The 19,672-nt window shown below is 41.8% G+C and overlaps 1 pseudogene; it reads right to left on the reverse strand.

Moving 5' to 3' along the window:
• LOC119899470 overlaps positions 1–19,672 on the reverse strand; it is an 87,061-nt pseudogene that overhangs the window by 57,057 nt on the left and 10,332 nt on the right.

The raw sequence follows: 19,672 nt of genomic DNA on the forward strand, positions 1-19,672 counted from the left end.
CCCCCCAAAAAGCACATTTTGAATTTGCCATCAACTTTCGTAAAAACTGCCAATATTCAAGTTCTACACAGTTGATTTCTCACCTCAAACTGCCCAAAAGTGTATTTAGTGATTAAATAGCGTATAAAACTTGTAAAAACAAAATGCCATTTTGCCATTTCTCTGATAGTTTCTGCTGCATGAAAGCTTTTTCTTTATGAGTAGTTTAACAGTCAAGCAGTCATGGAAGACTGTAGAAGCGCTTCCTGTAGTGCGTTACAGTTAGAAATTAACAACCAGAAATGTCCTTAATAAGAAGATTGCTCATTTTTATAGTCGACATCGTCGATTACATGGAGTAATCGTTGCAGCCCTAATATCATGTCATTTCAAGGGCTGATGAGTTGTTTGAATGAATCTAAGAATAGAAGCAAAGTGTGTAGTTGTCCAAAGGTGGGTGATGTTATTTGTTAGAAAAGTATAAACTGGATAATAATATATAATTTCCATTTTTACTTAAATTGTACCTTGTTAGCTTTCCAATAATTTTAAAGATAAAATAAAAAAATGCCTTTTTCTGGGTGAGTCGGTGCTTGTTGTTTAGGACATAGACGCCTTTGTCAACTGCCACCAGTCCCACTGTGGCTCCTGGATCTCCTGTGACCTTCAGTTCAAACTTTTTGCCAGGCATATAGGATGAAGAGGGAGTTAATGATTCCAATTTTAGCTAAAGGAGGAAAGAAGGGCAATGAACAAAACATGTGGATTCATATTTGTTAAAACAACTCAAAAAAACAAAACAAATCCATACATGCATTTGTCCTACAAAAAATACAATTAACTTTCATCAGTTTGTGCAAGGGTGTTGCCCGATAACTGCTGTGTGTCTTACCGAGCCCATGCAAGTGTCCTTGACATCCACCCAAAGAGAGTCTGATACCACTTCATTGTCCTTTGTAAAATAGTACGCTACGATGCGGAATGATGGCAGCATGTCTTTGGTAATGATAACTGTCATGGATGTCAGTGCTCTTGTCTGGTAACGGCCATATTTCACCAGTTGACCTCTGCTCAGGATCTAGGGACAAAAATTTACACATCAACATTTAACCAACATGCTACATATGTTATGTCAGTTACGTTTAGCGCTGATACAGGAAAACAGGAGTTTGGACCCAGATGCGGACACCGGACAGAGCAGATGTAGTTTACAGTGTATTTGATGAAAGCTGGAACAAAAATACAGATTAGTACAAGCATGAATCCAGGGCTGGGAACAGGGAACAGGGTGGACAGCTACACATAAGCCAGGTTTCCATCTAATTATCCCGCAAATTTTAAGCAGACTTTTAAAATGTCGGAAAAAAGAAAAAAAAAGTAAACGCAAAATAGTTGCGCTTCCACCAAGAAGCCGACAATGCAAACAGCCAATCAGATGTGAGTTACAAGTTTGCTACGTCAGAACATATTTGGCAAAAGTGTTTCCATCTCCCATTTAGCTCATTAACTCTTTTTCGACAAAGGCAAAAACCACCTCAAGTGAGCGTAAAAACTTTTTGTTTGCAAAATTAAGAATTTATTTTCGAATTTTTCATCAACCTTTTCGCGATGTGACAAAATGAGATATTCTAATCGCAAAGGCTGCGATTCCACTCTGGTCACATGACACCCAAGAGTAAAGCAGTCTGCAGACGAAGCATCAACTTCGCACGTTCCGCTGTACCTTCCGCAAATCACTACTCTCGTGTTTAATAGACAAGCTTAGTAATTCTCCGACAACACTGGAGTTCCCCACCTCCACAGCCTCCGATGCAGGTGAGTAGCGCACTGGCTGTAACTCGGGACAGACTGGGCCTCTTTGGGACTTGTGCGTTTAGTTTTAATCTTAAAAGATATTTCCTGAGCTGACTAATGGCTGTGTGTGTAACGCAGGCGCCGATCGCCACAATGCGCTTACCTTACTACCTGTCTGTCTTTCTGTTGTGCATTTTTCCTGTCCGTCAAAGCACCGGATAGCCCGAAGATTTCACCCACCACCACCAAGTTACCCGCGGGTTGCGGGCGCTACTTTCATTCCTTGTGTGACACTAAAGTTTCTGTCATGTCAGTGTCTGTCAAGTGTAAGGACATTGTACAACAACAAGTCAATCCTAAAGTATCATTTCTGATACCAACGTTTCCTGCCCTAGGATCGATACTCATATAAAAGGATCGATATCCAAACTCAGTCATTTGGCGTCAGTGTGTGTTTTATTATATGTATCTTACTGTGACCAGGATGGTCTAATTATACTCAGTTGATAGGAACTACTTTTCCTTCCGCCTGTCAAAGTCATGCTTTCGCTACGGCTCTGTGACTGAGCTTCTTTGAAATGAGCTGCTGCGGCCCTTTATATTTCCCGCGATTGAATACTGACATTAAAACTAGAAATAAAATATGTAAAATGAATTGGTATCGGCAAAACCAGCCTGGGTATTACTTGGTATTGCATCGGATAAATATAGAAAAACAAATGTGCACTTCCCAAAAAAAGTAACTTAGGCTAAGAAAAACCCCAACTGCTGATTATGAAATGACCAGCATTAATCAATAACTTTAACAAATTTCAAAACACAGTTTTCCCCTTGATCAAATTCCCTTCTCTATTTCTTTTTTCATATATATGTATATATGTTTTCTTGAATCCTAGCCTTATCGTCCTCTGCATAGTCTCTCACACACACACTAGGCTTCTCCTATTTCTCACACACACAACCGAGACACAGCAGGGGCAGCTCTCCACACACACACACACACACACACACGATAGCTATCCAGTCAACAAGAATGCATTTCTTCACACTGTTTATAAAGCATGCTTCCGCCGCACCTTTTTCCTTTATTATTTTCCTTCCTAAATTTGTGCTACCTCGAGTTTGCAGATATTTAATGAGAGGCCACATCGGACATAGTTCGTCAACACATGTATCGAGAGGTAACTTACAATTAAATTTTTCTTCTACAAGCTCCCAGTTCCTTTGAACGGACCTGAAAATTCACCTAGTTCCTTTCCAGGATTTGCGGCCCATCTAAGATCGCCTTTCAAGGTCTTTTTGTCCAGATCTGCGGCGTCCTAATCCTTATTTTTTCCTTTACCTTATATTTTCTTCCTTATCCTTATTATTATTATTCAAGCCGAATGACCCTGGCCAGGGTTGCACTCTCTCTCTTTTTTCCCTTAATCCAATTTACCTATTCCTTAAAGCCTAGTTTCACGCGAGTAATTTCCATCCCACATGACTTACGGTTATAAGAATCTGAGGGCCCATATTCTTAATCAAAGTTATGAAACCTCACTTCCCGTTACTCCTAGGCTGTTCCTTTTTCTTCCTTCTATATCTATCTATCTGTCCTCATTACATTCACACACACACCCTTTTTGCGTTATCCACAACGCACACAAAATTTAGAACGGAGTCTTCTCACACATCCACCCGCAAGCATTCACACGGGATCGAACCGGTGTACCCTTTAACGCACACACAGACACACGAACTGACCAGCGCCCACAGTTTATGGGAAAACTCACCCTATACGCCAGCTTCTGGAGCGGGAGTCAGCTCGATGGAGCCCTGTGTTGGAACGATGAATTCTGGCACAACACGGTCCCTTCGTGGTCGCCAATTTCTGTGGTGTCTGAACGATAATGCTGCGATGATGTGTTGAGAAGAAATCCGCTTGACACTGTTCTTGATTATAAAAGTTTATTACATCAAGGAATTCAGCATCAATTACAAGCTCTGCAGCAGCTTGGAGAGTGGCCATCGGGCTGGGTCACTCTCCAAGCTGCTGCAGAGCGGATTTCTCCTCAACACATCATCGCAGCATTATCGTTCGGACACCACAGAAATAAGTGGTATCGCGCATCACCACTTGGTTTTATTTTTGTTGGCCAACTTTTTAATTGAACCTCAAAGTATTTTTTGTTTGCTTACTGGGATTAAGAAAAATGGATTCCTAGGAGATTAGAACTGAGATAAGGACTATTAATTGGTAGTTGAAGAGTAGGTTTTGTATTGAGCGCTTACTGTGTAACACACTGTGGTAAACTTCGTTGTTCTTGTGATCTGTTGGTAGGCCGACCTGATGATATAATATCATATTTAATGCCATAACTTGACTCTCAAATTATCTTTCTCATATTATTAAAATTTGATATTTCCTCTCCACCATAGCTCATAATAATAATTCATGCAATTCATGCAGTAATCATCTAATTTCATCATAACACAGGCCTGACCCACAAGAAAGAACAGTGTGTGTTTAATCTATCTTATTGTGTTGGTCATACTATACACTGATATACTGCTTGTCCATTTTGAATAATACAGAAGGTAAAGAGCTTAAAAATGAATCACATATTAAATAGCAATCACAACATTAGTTTAAAAAAAATCACATTTAGATTTTCCAAAATCATTCAGCCCTATTGTTAATTGTAGCTGGATGGTGCAGTGTTAATTTCGTTGTCCCTTAAAAAGTGTTCAAATCCAGCTCAGGACAGGCCTCCAGTGAGGTTCTCCAAGCATAGACAGAAGTGCAATACTATCAAGCTCACTAACATCTTCCTAGTGTTCCTAACTGCTTTTTTAAGAGGACATTAATAAACTCAAAAAGATACAACAATGAGATCTCTTCCATTTCTCCTATTGTAATCTCAATCCAATATCCATTTGTCTTACCCAAGTCTCAAAATCTCAATCTCTCCTTATCTCATCTTTTCTCCTAAGGGGGTTTTCAGAGCAATGATTCAGAATGAAGTAATCTCAAAAAGACATAAATTGAGATCTAAGTGCTTTCTCAAGTATTAAAACAAAAAAAGAGTATTCTGAGCAAACAAATTTTCCTCTTGGACAGGTGGAAACACAGACAATGAAAACCAAAAGCAAGCAAAACAGGTCAATGACCCTAAAAGCAGCACAACTTAAAAATAAAACAAGAACAGAGCTGAACTGTCATATACGCTCCCTACGCATATTGCATATTAAGCAGAGCTCCGCCTCACTATTGTATCAAAGGTGAAAGCAATTCTCAGTGTTGATGAGAGGATGAAGAGGAAACTATGCTTCTGGGCACGAGAAAAAAACTCAGTGAGAGTGAATCGCACAGCAGTCAGGTAAACTTGTGTTTCAAGATAATAATAAATTAGGAATAATCCAGGAGAAGGACATACAGTAAAGTATGTATCCTTATGTCACAACCTGAGGGACAGTGAGTGACTCAGCAAACTGTTGCACTTAACCAGGGCTGTCCCATGGCATAGGTTGTTGCCTAGGGCGCAAAATGTCGAGGGGGCACCACAAGAGAAAGTTTTTGACTCATTCCTGAACCTGCTGTTAGATTGGTGTTTTCGCCAGCAATCAGCATGGGTTGAGGACAAGCTAGTGCGTGTCTCTCCAGCTTTGGAGTTAGGCCAGTGAGATAAGCGTTTCCTTAGTTAAAAATAAGTTGTTGTTTTTTGAGTGAGGAGCCTGTTTTCGGGTCTCCTTGACTCTTCTGTTACTGATTGTTTTACGCTTAGCAATAATTCTTAGTTGATTGTAGGCTCTCTGCCGAGTGTTTTCACTCATTAAGGCATGTCAAGTAAACGTTAATTTATCCTTTGGTAAAGAGCGTTGGCTCCCCGGTAGACTTAACAGCTACATATGGGTGAATATTTTTTTGGGTTATTAAGTGAAGGAGAGTTATTTAATTTGAGTTAAAATAAAAGACAGACTCTCTCTGATCTGTTACTCTAAATGATTTCGCTTATGGTTACAGTTTACTTTTATTGTTAAAAGGAGGAGTTATTTTCATTTGTCTTCAATAAGAAGGCATATGAACTCACTTTGATCTGTTATTTTGGGTGTTTTTGCTCCTAGATAACAGTTATTGTTGTGAAAAAATATATATATAAAAGCTGCATAAATATGCAGGGTCCCACCATGTTAGGGACACGTTTGACACTCCTGCATGGCTCCACTGCTGGCTGCAGATGGCCATGATGAATGGCCCACGTGCCTTGGTGTTACTCACTTGAGAGAGGGGCAGAATTGCAGTTTTATGCCACGGGAACTGAAGCTAGCTCAGCTAGCGGAAGTGGAAGGACTGCAGCTTGAAGGCCAGTTGCTTTCATCTGGTGTGGCCTCACAGGCATAGTTGCCCCCCACACACACACACACACTTTCAGGTGCCCCCCTAGAAAGAAAGCCAAGGCTGGATGGTTTGGCAGCCAAGGTAGACACACTAGCCTCAGAATTCGCTGAGATTAAGGGATTGCTCCTTAACCTTCAGCCAGGCAACGAGTGTAGACTGCCCAGCCTGGAGCCCCACCCCTCAAGGATGGGATGACGATGCCCTGTCTACGAGGGTTTCCTGCAGCCAGTTCTGAGAGGACAGACCTGGGCAGGGAGAAGTGGAGGCTTCCACCCGTGCTTCTGACACCGGTTCCCGGCAGACGGGGAGCGGATCCAGAGCAGGCTCAGAGGCTGCCCATGCCACAATTAATCCAGTGTTCCGTATGGCACTGGCACGCTTGGGCTTGGATGAAGCACCAACTGCAGGTACTACAGCTAGTGCATTCTTTAGGCATCTCCCATCTGAGGCCTGTTTATCTTTGCCACCTTCCCAGCCATACATTGAGGAGCTCCACAAATGCTGGCCAGACCCCAAGGCTTTTTCTCACCACACAACTGACGGCAGGGCCTTGGCTGCCATGAAGAATGCAGGCAGTTACTGGCTGGGCCAGATACCGGCTATGGAGCCAGTTATCGCGTCCCTCATTGTGTCACCCACTGAAGCGTTGAGACCGGATGCTCGCTGTCCTAGGCCGCAGTGTCGCATTACGGATGACTTGAGAGGTTATGATACAGCGGCGTGCATGGGCCGTATTGGAAACTCTTTTTCCCACCCGATATTAGTTATGTCCTAGTCTCTGCAATCCTCTGGCGTGGATGCTTCTGTCCAGAGCCTCAGTGATGCAGCTTTGCAGGCGTTTGCCCTTATGACTAGAGAGCTTGGTAGGCTAATGGCAACACTTACCTTGGCTCATCGCCAGGTCTGACTATACTTCTTATGTTAGTCTGTCCACATTTACTAGGGTTTAGGTCTGAGCTGTGAGATTGTTTTTGGTGCTTTTCCTCTCCTCTCCTGGAATGTTCATTCAAGGCTGAGAGAGGATCTCTGTTCCCCAAAACATAGAAACCTAGACTGTGTAAATGATGATGCATCCCTTTGCTTGGGGCCAGACGTGACTGTCTTAGGAGGCAGAACCTCTGGTACAGCTGATTTGTGTTGTAGTACTTCTGTTTATTCTCTGTTGTTAAATAAATTCTTCAAAGACAACGGTTTGTTGTAACTCAATTATTTGCTCGAGTCGTGTGACCAGGCCGTGATCCAAACCATTAGGGACTCCAGAGCACCTTCCACCAAAAGTAGCTCCTGAAAAAGTCCTCTGTGCCGATAATACTGCGTTTTTTGCAGTCTTTGAAGCTCTCCGCTTCAATCCTTAGGGTCTATGTGGCTATCATGGTCTCCTCTTGGGACCTGCCTTTGCTACTGGAATATCCCTTCGTCTCCCTCCTTTTGATCCTCTGGAAAAGTCAGAACTAAAGTGGTTGTCAATGAAGGTTGCTTTTCTTCTGGCAATGGCATCAGCAAAGCGAGTAAGTGAGCTTCATGCCTCGTCAGCGAGTGAAGCATACATGCACTGGAACTCTGATGGCACAGGAGTGTCACTTTGGCCTAACCCATCATTCCTCCCTAAAAGGCTGGCTCCAGCCCTCTTTAAATCAGGTCATTCGGCTAGCAGCCTATGATGCCCACAGGTTCCTGAAGCTGAGTCAGCAGAACTGCTCTGCCCAGTGAGGGCCTTGAGGCATTACAAGCAGGCAAATGTTGACTTTCGCCACTCTGATATCCTGTTTGTCTGCTATGGTGGCCGTAGGAAAGGGCACGCCCTGTCTAAACAAAGGCTTTCAAGGTGGGTTGTTGAGGTTATCGAGGGAGCGTACCTATCAAAAGGGACAACCTTTGCCTCTTAACATTCGGGGCCACTCTACCAGGAGTGTCTCCACTTCATGGGCAGCGCTGCGGGGGGTGCCTCTGAGTGAGATTTGCACTGCAACAACCTGGGCTACACCATGCACCTTTGCCCGTTTTTATAGGGTCAGTGTCGCCGCCCCCCATGCAATAGCAGCAGCTGTCTTGCGGGAACACTAAAATGTTAAGCACTGCCTCTGGCAGTCAGGAAGAATGAAATATAATGAGAGTTACGTATGTAACTACGGTTATATTAATTCTGGATGATTGCCAGAGTTCTCTGTCACTCAGAATCTTGGTGAGAAGATTTTGTAGGGACATTTTTCCTGATGACGCTTCGCCCCGCATCATCCCAAGTCACAGGTGACTTTGTTGATATTAAATACTCGACCTGCCCGTGCACGAGACGGATAAGATCCACTGTTAAGCACTGCCTCTGGCGGTCATACAGAATTCATAGAACCAGAGTTACATAAATAACTCTGGTTTTGAATTATACAAAGGTAAAAACTGAGGTGCAAACATTCTCCCTCTGGGACTGTGAGCTGCACTTGATCGGAGGTTCTGAAGTTAACGTGTGGATTTGTGGTGAGATTTCCACCTGCTTGTCTCATCCAGTTCTGTGTCTGTAAGATGGTCTGATTATATCAGACAATAATGCAGGGTACTGTACAGGAGAGTAAAGTGCAGGTAGTAAAAATAATGAATCCTCATTAAGTGATCAGTGACATTAATTCTCGTAATATTACTTTTTCCCCCTGACATGTGTATATGTATGCATATATGTGGGATAGTTTTGCATGTGCAAAAAGTTCTAAGCATGAGCAGAACACCTGCTGAAGTCTGGGAGTTTATAATTGAATTAAATTTAACCTTTTCATCTTAATAATAAATTATTTAAATAATTTTTTATTGGAGGTGAAAAGGTCTACACATTTGAGTGGTTTCTTACCCAAACAAAATACACAAACGAGGGAAGACTAGATCATGTGTGTTGATTTAAAGTTGAGGAGAGTACATATTTAAATCAATACATAATGCCTGAGAGCCTTACTGCTTTATATATATATATATATATATATATATATATATATATCTCATTACAATTCTGAGTAAATTGCCTAACAATGCAGTTAGGTATGCTGTATACACTGATGTGGACAGAATGCTGCTTTCTGCCCCCTAGTTGCGCGCATCTTGGCGATGACGTTGCACAGAAACCCATCTATAGGTATATCAGGTAAAGTTATGTAACCTATTTAAAAAGTTAAATAGGCTCCAGCTGTATAGTGCACAGAAGCTGTTGCCATGATTACTCTCAACAGAGCGCCTGCTGTTTACTCGCGGAACGCTGTCTTCTCCTACATGCTGCATCCAGCGTGGTCTGCTGAAGCCTCCCTCTACTGCTTGTTTGGGTGGGTGATTTGCAGGCAGATCAACGTCCCACCCTTCCAGTGACCCATGGTTTGACTGTATGTGTATTCAGAGATAGGGAGGAACAGACTTTCAAAATAAAAAAACTGCATTAACGTGCGATAAAATAATTAATGCGATAATAACACGTCAACATACTCAGCCCTACTTTTTACATTGCATTTGCGTTGCAGTGGGTAATGTCACAAGACAGTTTAGGGTTGGGCACATGGAATTGAAAAAAAATTCCCAACAATGTCAGGGACATTTGCTGCATGGCATGTTAAATCTTTTTATTATTGTTTGAAGTTTATGTTCATTCTGTAACTTGTCCAAGTTACGACATTTGTGGCATTGTGCTGTGTGATGGAACCTTAGATTGGCCTTTTATTGTGGCCAATCTAAGGCACAGCTGTGCAGTACCCATGCTGTCTGATCAGCATCTTGATATGCCACACCTGTGAGGTGGATGGATTATTTTGGCAAAGGAGAAGTGCTCACTAACACAGATTGACAGATTTGTAAACAATATTTGAGAGAACAAGGCCTTTTGTGTACATAGAGAAAGTCTTAGATCTTTGAGTTCAGCTCATGATGATGTGGGCTAAAACAAAAGTGTTTACATGGTTCAAGAGTCAGGCAGCAGGGCCCCATAGCAGAATTTTGCTTAGGGCCCCAGGAAGGTCAGGACTGGCTCTGTACAAGAAACACAGGAAACATGAGGTACCCCAGAAACATGACAATGTCCACAAACACACACAGATGCAAAACATCTCTCACCAGGTATGTGATGTGGTCTTGTGCATTTTCATCATTGTTAAGGTTGAGGTTGATTTTCAGATTGTCTCCTAGTGTTACCTCAGTTGCATCCACTCCTGCAATAATGACATTGCACATTTAGTGCTAGCTAAACATGGAAGGGGTGCTATGCAGTAGCTAGCTATTTAGCATTGACACTGTCACTACAATCAGCACATCACTGTCTGATCTGATTTCAGGATGTTCCTCACCTATGTGGATGTAACTGTTGCTTTTGGTGGTATATGGGAGAGCTGTCATGGTGGCTGATGCTTGGCTGATGCCGGGAACATTGGTCTTTGCCTATAATTAAACACACAGGATAGCACATATTGTTTTATAAAGTGATGTATGCAAGTCTGTATTCTACGGAAGCCCTAAGCGGCCATCGATTAAATTTTTTTTAACTCCATTTTCCTGTGATAATGGGATAATTATCTTTTGATCTCAAGATAACAACTATTGTTTTCTAGTGATCCCGAGAACCATAGCTGAATAAAGGGGTCGGCATGTGCGTTTCTTTAGGATAATTTCCAAAAGATTTACAGCATCACTGGTTAGCTTACTTGGTAGAGCGCAGCACTCATAATCCTAGGACTGTGGGTTTGACTCCTACTCTCAGCGACTGTTTTCTTCTTTTTTGGGTGTTTATCATCTTCAACAAAATTTTTATGAAGAGATGAATTTCCTCTGCTTGGGAATGATGGGGAAATGTCCATATGTTGATGAATGTGGACCAATCGCCGGGATGCGCACAGTCCAGCATGTGCTTTATTGTGAGCATATAAACCAGTCTCTTCAGAAGAACTTTGTTGAAGAGGTCTTCAATGAGGATCTCTCACACAACCCTACGATCATGAGTCCTGTGCTCAACATACTGAGCTAACCCGTGACACTGAAAACTACACTGAAAGTAATAAGAAACGTTCCTGCCAACCCCTGTGTTAAACTGCTGTTATATTTCAAGATCACAAGAAAATTATCCCGTTATCACAGGAAAACAGTCGTTATCTAGAGATCAGGAGATAATTATCCTGTTATCAAGGGAAAACAGTTAAAAAAAAAACACATTTGAATCTTTGGCCACTTAGGGCTTCCATAATATCCTGTCCTATCAAAATGCAATTGCTGTGGAGTTCAACGCACTGCAACTTAACAAAAAAACAACTGAAGAATCTTCCCCACTTTGACAACACATATGCAGCATTCAGGAAAAATGCAAATAAATAAAATACTAGGGGTGTGACGAGATTTTGTGCCAAGATATTGTTAGTTTCATAATGTTATAATATTTTCAACATGCCAGAACACAACAATTTTGGATAGCTTTTGAATGTGAAGAAGGTTTTGAACATGTACAGGAAACCTGCTAAAATACAAGAGCTTTTAAAGTCCAAGAGTTTATATCTGAATTAAAGTGAATTGATTTATCATTGAGGTGAAAAGATGTCAATCACATTTAAAGAGGTTACTTCCCAAAACAAAAGACACAAGGTGTGTATTGACTCAGCTGTGAATAAAATGAAAATAGCTGGTTAATGCTCAAACCCACTATCTTGTCTCATCTCGTGTCTCGTCCCACCCCTAATGTTCATTTTACCTGAACAATTTTTTTTTCTTTTTTTAATTCTCATTTTCAAAGTATTCTTTTACTTAGCAAAATATTCTAGTTGTCTTTCTAGTATTTCCTAGAGGCAGTATTTACCATTGCAGATCTGGGACATATCCATCCACAAATGTATTCGTACAAAATAATAATAGTCAATTAAACAAAAGAATGGTTAATTTTTTGCCAACACTAACATTTGATTGTCACTTCCATTTGCTAAACCTGGATTTAATATACAACATTATTTTAAAAGATAGCAATTTGGGACACTCACATCAATTGTCAGTGGTTCAACCACATGGTTTGTATTGATGGTAACCCTCGCCATGCCATTGGCTGCACTGAGGCCCTGCTGCTTGCCAGGATCCACAACTACTAATACACCTTTTGCCGGAGTGCCGTCAGGATTCACAACTTCAACCTGCGAGACAGCCAAAAAAATGTTTATGGACAATCTAATACTGTTATGGAAACAGGAGAAATGCTGTCCATCTGCAGTAGCCATGCAACATTAACAAATAGACATCTTTTTTTGGAGATTGGATAACATTTGGAAAAAAAACACCACATGGAAAAGGTTCAATCTGCAACTACAGGAAAACATATACAACAATATAAATCTGTTTCAGTTCAGAAATAGTCTTGGGATGTCTGGTGTGAATTGCTCTCGAGGTCATTCCACAGCATCTCAAATCGGGTTGAGGTCAGGACTCTGACTGGGCCACTCCAGAAGGTGTATTTACTTCTGCTGATGTCATTCTGTTGTTGATTTACTTCTGTGCTTTGGGTTATTGTCCTGTTGCATCACCCATCTTCTGTTGAGGTTCAGTTTGCGGATGGGATTTATGTACTGCAGCTCCAGATTCTATGAGTATAGGCGCAACCCTCTAAGGTTATTGGGTTTACCCCTCCACGCGCTGAGAAAAGTTGTCTACGCCCACCCACAGTGTGGGCCTGTCTTATGTCCAATGAGACCTGGCCTTCGGCTCCCAGAATCCCTTTTCTTCAGCACTGAGAACCAAGGTCCAAGTGAGGCCTTCAACTGAAAGGGCTGCGCCTATACTCATAGAATCTGGAGTTACAGTACGTAACTACCGTTCTATTTCGTATAGGCTTTCTATTTCTTATTGCTATTGGGTTAGAGGCGAAGCAGGATGAGTCAGCACCTCACTGGCTCATACGGTACCACCAAGCACAAACCCACCTGCCCAGACTGCAGCCTGTGACCCCAGCGCTCAAAAGGGCGGGAATGCCAGCCGTGGGGGGGCCTGGCAGGCAGCAACCTCCATGTTCCACCGAACAGGAGAGCTTATGGTCATGGGCAGTAATGCAAGAGGGAGCACTTCCCTGCGTGGCGGGCATGTGCGAGTCAATCTGACGGCAAGGTGTGGCCACTGGATTAAGCGAGCCAGTACAATATTCTGCTTGTGCATCGGAGCCAGGCTGCATGAAAGCCATCCGGCCAGCTGCAGCCTGTCCGTGTTATGTCACTCCCCTGATGAAGGGAGGGAAGCGGGGGCTGATTGCCGTGCCACTCGACCGACACGGGAAGAGGACAGGGGAGGCGTACATGTGGGCTCAGGCCAGCCACCTGACCATGTCAGTGAGGGGGGCAAGGGGAGAGAGTATGTGCAGCCCAGGCTGCTTGTTAGCCGTTTGGCTAACACAGCTGGCTTACACAGTGAGGGGAAGTGAGAAACAGCATCTTCTTCATAATATCAAAAGAAGCTGTCTGTAAAGTGCAACACTAGGTCATGTAGTGTACACAGTTCTCCCCGTCACTGTCGCGGGGCACTTTCGTAATTTGTGGAGTGGCGATAGGATAACACTACACGCAGGGTTGTGTGTAGTGACGGGGTTGAGCGCTCAGCCAGCATGCTATGGTCCGAGGCGCACCCAGCATGGGGGGTGGAGGTCCCCCTTCGGCAGGACAAAGCCCGGGTCACAAACGCTGCACCCCCGTACTGATGTAGTGGCTTCCCGCCCCGCTCGGGCCAACTTGTTTGAAAACATCACTCTTCTCTTCTGACAGGATATCTTCTGCTCTTTAGACAGCTCAGCGCTGAAGAAAAATGGGAGCCGAAGGCCAGGTCTCACCATTGCGGACGTAGGAGAGGCCCACACTGTGGGTAGGCGTATACAATTTTTCTCAGTGCCGTGCAGGTGCGCGGAGGGGTAAACCCAATAGCGATAGCCTTAGAGCGCAAAGCCTATACAAAATAGAACATCAAGGCTCTTAGAGATACTTTTGTAACCCCTTCCAGCTTCATGAAGGTCAATAATTATTAATCTTAGGTCTTCTGAGAGCTATTTTGTTTGAGGCATTGTTCACATCAGTCAATGCTTCATGAGAATAGCAAAATTAAAATTGGTGTGTGTTTTCTAACCAATACCTCCAATTTTCTCTCATTTATTGGACTTCAGGTTGGCTGACTCCTGCTTTTGGAGAAGTCATTAGAATTAAAACATAATTGTTTCTGTGGTATTAGTTTAAGTAGACTGTTTGTCTATTGTTGTGACTTAGATGAAGATCAGATCACATTTTATGACCAATTAATGCAGAAACCCAGATAATTGCAAAGGATTCACATAATTTATCCTGCAACTTATATGTACATTTTTTTGCGAATGTGTACTTTACCACAACATCAAAGGCCATTCCTGGTTTGAAATATTTGGGTGTCTTCTTGAAGTGGATGGTATAAGGTGATGTGACAATCTGGATACCTTTTAACTCTGCCTCCACCATTTCACCACCTGTGCAAAGATACAGTGGGTACGGAAAGTATTCAGACCCCTTTAAATTTTTCACTCTTTGTTTCATTGCAGCCATTTTCCAAAAATCAAAAAAGTTCATTTTATTTCTCAGTAATGTACACTCAGCACCCCATCTTGACAGAAAAAAACAGAAATGTAGAAATTTTTGCAAATTTATTAAAAAAGAAAAACTGAAATATCACATGGTCATAAGTATTCAGACCCTTTGCTCAGTATTTAGTAGAAGCACCCTTTTGATCTAATACAGCCATGAGTCGTTTTGGGAAAGATGCAACAAGTTTTTCACATCTGGATTTGGGTATCCTCTGCCATTCCTCCTTGCAGATCCTCTCCAGTTCTGTCAGGTTGGATGGTAAACGTTGGTGGACAGCCATTTTCAGGTCTCTCCAGAGACGCTCAATTGGGTTTAAGTCAGGGCTCTGGCTGGGCCATTCAAGAACAGCCACGGAGTTGTTGTGAAGCCACTCCTTCGTTATTTTAGCGGTGTGCTTAGGGTCATTGTCTTGTTGGAAGGTAAACCTTCAGCCCAGTCTGAGGTCCAGAGCACTCTGGAAAAGGTTTTCGTCCAGGATATCCCTGTACTTGGCCGCATTCATCTTTCCCTCGATTGCAACCAGTCGTCCTGTCCCTGCAGCTGAAAAACACCCCCACAGCGTGATGCTGCCACCACCATGCTTCACTGTTGAGACTGTATTGGACAGGTGATGAGCAGTGCCTGGTGTTCTCCACACATACCGCTTAGAATTAAGGCCAAAAAGTTCTATCTTGGTCTCATCAGACCAGAGGATCTTATTTATCACCATCTTGGAGTCCTTCAGGTGTTTTTTAGCAAACTCCATGCGGGCTTTCATGTGTCTTGCACTGAGGAGAGGCTTCCGTCGGGCCACTCTGCCATAAAGCCCCGACTGGTGGATTGCTGCAGTGATGGTTGACTTACTACAACTTTCTCCCATCTCCCGACTGCATCTCTGGAGCTCAGCCACAGTGACCTTTGGGTTCTTCTTTACCTCTCTCACCAAGGCTCTTCTCCCCCGATAGCTCAGTTTGGCCAGACGGCCAGCTCTAGGAAGGGTTCTGGTCGTCCCAAACGAGGATTATGGAGGCCACTGTGCTCTTAGGAACCTTAAGTGCAGCAGAATTTTTTTTGTAACCTTGGCCAGATCTGTGCCTTGCCACAATTCTGTCTCTGAGCTCTTCAGGCAGTTCCTTTGACCTCATGATTCTCATTTGCTCTGACATGCACTGTGAGCTGTAAGGTCTTATATAGACAGGTGTGTGGCTTTCCTAATCAAGTCCAATCAGTATAATCAAACACAGCTGGACTCAAATGAAGGTGTAGAACCATCTCAAGGATGATCAGAAGAAATAGACAGCACCTGAGTTAAATATGAGTGCCACGGCAAAGGGTCTGAATACTTATGACCATGTGATATTTCAGTTTTTCTTTTTTAATAAATTTGCAAAAATTTCTACATTTCTGCTTTTTTCTGTCAAGATGGGGTGCTGAGTGTACATTACTGAGAAATAAAATGAACTTTTTTGATTTTTGGAAAATGGCTGCAATGAAACAAAGTGAAAAATTTAAAGGGGTCTGAATACTTTCCGTACCCACTGTATATGCTGATGATGATGACAAACACATGCACACACTAATTATTAAGTATAAACATTTTTGACTTGCTTCTCTCTGGTCTCTGAATTATGAAACAATAATACCACATACATCATATACTTATCCAGATAAACAAACACCCAGTCACTCTGACTTACCATTCTCCGTCAGCACACTGACAGTTACGTATATGGAACTCCCCACCAGGTCAGAGATGTTTGGGAAGTTCTGTTTGATGACCTCTTTCTTTAGTATGACCACTCCCTTACCTCTTTTGATCTAATGTGACATATAATAAAAATGCATCTTGATACACAGTAAGAGGACAGTTGGTGTATCTTTTACTAAATGTTATAAGTTAAATATGTCTTTTGCTACTGAGATGTAGCAAAAGTACATGCTCACCTCCACTCTCTGAAGAGAGCTGGGAATGCTCTTTTTTTGACCCTCATATATAACCCCAAATATTCCATATGCCATTCCATTCACCTCTTCGCCAAACAGATACCTAAAGCCACAAGAGGAGGACATGTTTAGAACTGCATTATAATGAAACATAATCAAAATGCAAAAGGTTTAAACTTTACAACAAGGTTATCAAATCAGAGCAGCTAAGGCTTTTTTTAATCCAAAAACTTAATATAACCAATGTCATCCAATAGTGTCTAGTTAATGTATGTGGTACACAAACATCTAACAGATCTCCTTCCACAACTTTAGCAATGCAAATGAAAACTGTTGTTTGATAGCTTTAGCTAGAAGTAATCATAGAGAAGTAACACGTTTCCCTTGTCAGTGCTGTAAAATATACAGTTGGATTAATTTCATACCTATTCTCCAGCGCTGTGTTTTGGCTTTGATACATAGAGAGAAAAATGTGCTACTTACGGTCGTGGGAAAATCAGTTGATCATATTAATATCAATATAATGGTAGCCTACAGCATGAAAGCTCAGATAAGCCAGCTAAACTTTTATTGCCCTAATAGAACATTATTTAGTTACGTTCATCTGACAAACCGCTGATGAATTTTTAATTATTATTGAAAATAAAACTGTACAGCATGGAAGTTTAGATCAGCCAGCTAAACTTCACATATTACTACCTGCTAACGCCATTACGATAACAAGACTGTGTGCCTATTAAGTGACCAATAATGCCTGTACTTTAAGAATTTGCATTAAAACTAAAATTTGTTGAAGTAATAGCCTACATACTTTGCTTTACCACAAGCTAAGATTATGACTATTAGTACTACTTTGTGTTTCTATTATATTTCTAAGTAAGCCTGAGACCTCAGCCTGGTTCTGCACACCAGCCAGCTCAGCTCAATGGACTATTCACCTCACCATCATCAACCATTTGCCAGCCCCTCATCCCCCTTACACCCAGCCTATTCTGAATAAACTTAGGTACACCCTTCCCTGTCTCCGTCTACTTTTGGGTCCTCAGCTAGAAGCCCTGACAGTTTCAAAATAATTTAAAATACATTTTGGTAAGATTTGCAGATTGCTTATCTATTTAAAGTGGAGAGGAGCCTTGATTCTCACCTGACAATTCCTCTGTAAACTTCATGTATTATGTGGTACAGAAACAGTTAGGCTTACATTTTCCTGTTGTTATCTGTCAATGGTCATACTTGATGCACTAGATGTGATAGTTTAAGATATTCTTCATTTAATTTGGAAGGTTAGTCCAGATGAGCCAACCCTCATGGATGTTATTTTACAGTACAGCAAAATAATGTATTACAGGAGTATGCAACATCATGTAGCACTTAATTTCTTGATGTTGCTGTTATTTGATGAACAAGTAACAATAATATTCGCAATAATATATGGTTTGACTAAATAGTTTGACTAAAAAGTAAATATAATCCAAAAGAAATACATGCAAACTCAGAAGGGATGAAAAATTTGAAAACAAAGCATTCTGGTGTATTCTGAGAAGAAAATAAAAAAAGGTATTTTCAACTGTTGCTCAGTGTTATCGTGTATGGTTTCAGCTGCAAAGGTGATTTTGCAATTACGTAAATTACTATTCCCTTCCCGTTTCCCTTAGAATGGAGTTGTAGTAGCAAAGGTGAAGCAAACTTATTTTTTTCTGTGCTTGAAAAGTGGGCCCTGCTTTATTTCTGGATAGATAACACCAATAAAACATGTAGCGTCCTCCCAGAGTCCTCCCCCAAGAATATTTTTTGTTCCATATAAATTTTGAACATTGTTATTACCACATCTGTGGAAAATCTAGAGCAGATTTTGAATAAACTACACCCCAAAAGCTAACAAAATCTACTAGGGGGAATTAGTATTAGATCTGGGGAAAGCAATTGGGTTAGTTTTGATGCTCACAACAATGATTTTACATTCAAGGTGTACCGGTAGGTGACATTCTAAAGCGCTGTGGGAGTGTTTCATAAACGTAGGAAAATTAAGACTTGTTTAAAATTATTTAAGACCTACAACACAACTTCAGTGAATTTAAGACTTAATAAACATTTTGATTTTGAAATTTCTCTTTTAGACTTTTTAAGATCCCACGGAAACCCTATTCATGTGTGCTTCGGCAACCAGTGTGCATTTCTTTTAATTATAATACAGTAAGTAATTGAGGCAGTTAAAATAGGCTACTGAAATAAATATTGAAATCATATTTTGGGCGGGTTTGTGCGCGTTTGGGTGATTTTTGAACAGTTTTTGGTCTGGAATCCATCAGCTGTATCCGCTATTAAAGCTGTAAGCAGCGTTGGGCAGGCCCTCATGGCATGATGCGTGGCGGGGCTGCTAGCAGTTGGCAAGGGTCATTGATGCGGCTTTGAATAATCATGCACTTAACGTCACTTCCTTTGTCCTCTGTGTGATGCTAGAAAGCACCTGCTAATTACACATTATTTCCCAGTATGGGAAGTGTGGAGATCACTGTGAAAATTTCAAGGTGTGAAAAGGGGGGTTTGTGTATGTGGGAGGTCCAGTGTTATCCTCTAAAAGCAGATGTTTGGGAGTGGCTTTAGCAATCGGGTTCTACATATAGAGGGTTAGTTTTGGACTTGCAACTGACCGAGAGTGTGGAACAGGGTGACTGAATGATTTTTTGGGTGAATCCATATCGGACAGAGCTATCTTCGTGCAGAACAACAGCACCATCTTTGCAGCATCACAATCATGGACGTCAGAGGTAATCAATTAGGAGTAATGACTCCAAAATGACATATAATTATAGATCCTTTTGCAATGAGTATGGCTCCCAGAAAGACGACAACAACATTGGCTGATTTTTTGGACCGAAAGGCTTGGTCGCCTCAGTTTGAATGGGCGTGAAAGCACACCGCACATTAGTTTTTCAGCCAAAGACTGGAATTACTTCAGAAACAAAGTCTGTAAAGATATGACTGCTTCAAAAGGAGTCTATACCACACAATGGTGCGG

Source organism: Micropterus salmoides, unplaced genomic scaffold (genome assembly GCF_014851395.1).
Source record: "Micropterus salmoides isolate LMB-PRFRI ecotype aquatic unplaced genomic scaffold, ASM1485139v1 Ms_hic_scaffold_12, whole genome shotgun sequence".
Lineage (NCBI taxonomy): Eukaryota > Metazoa > Chordata > Actinopteri > Centrarchiformes > Centrarchidae > Micropterus > Micropterus salmoides.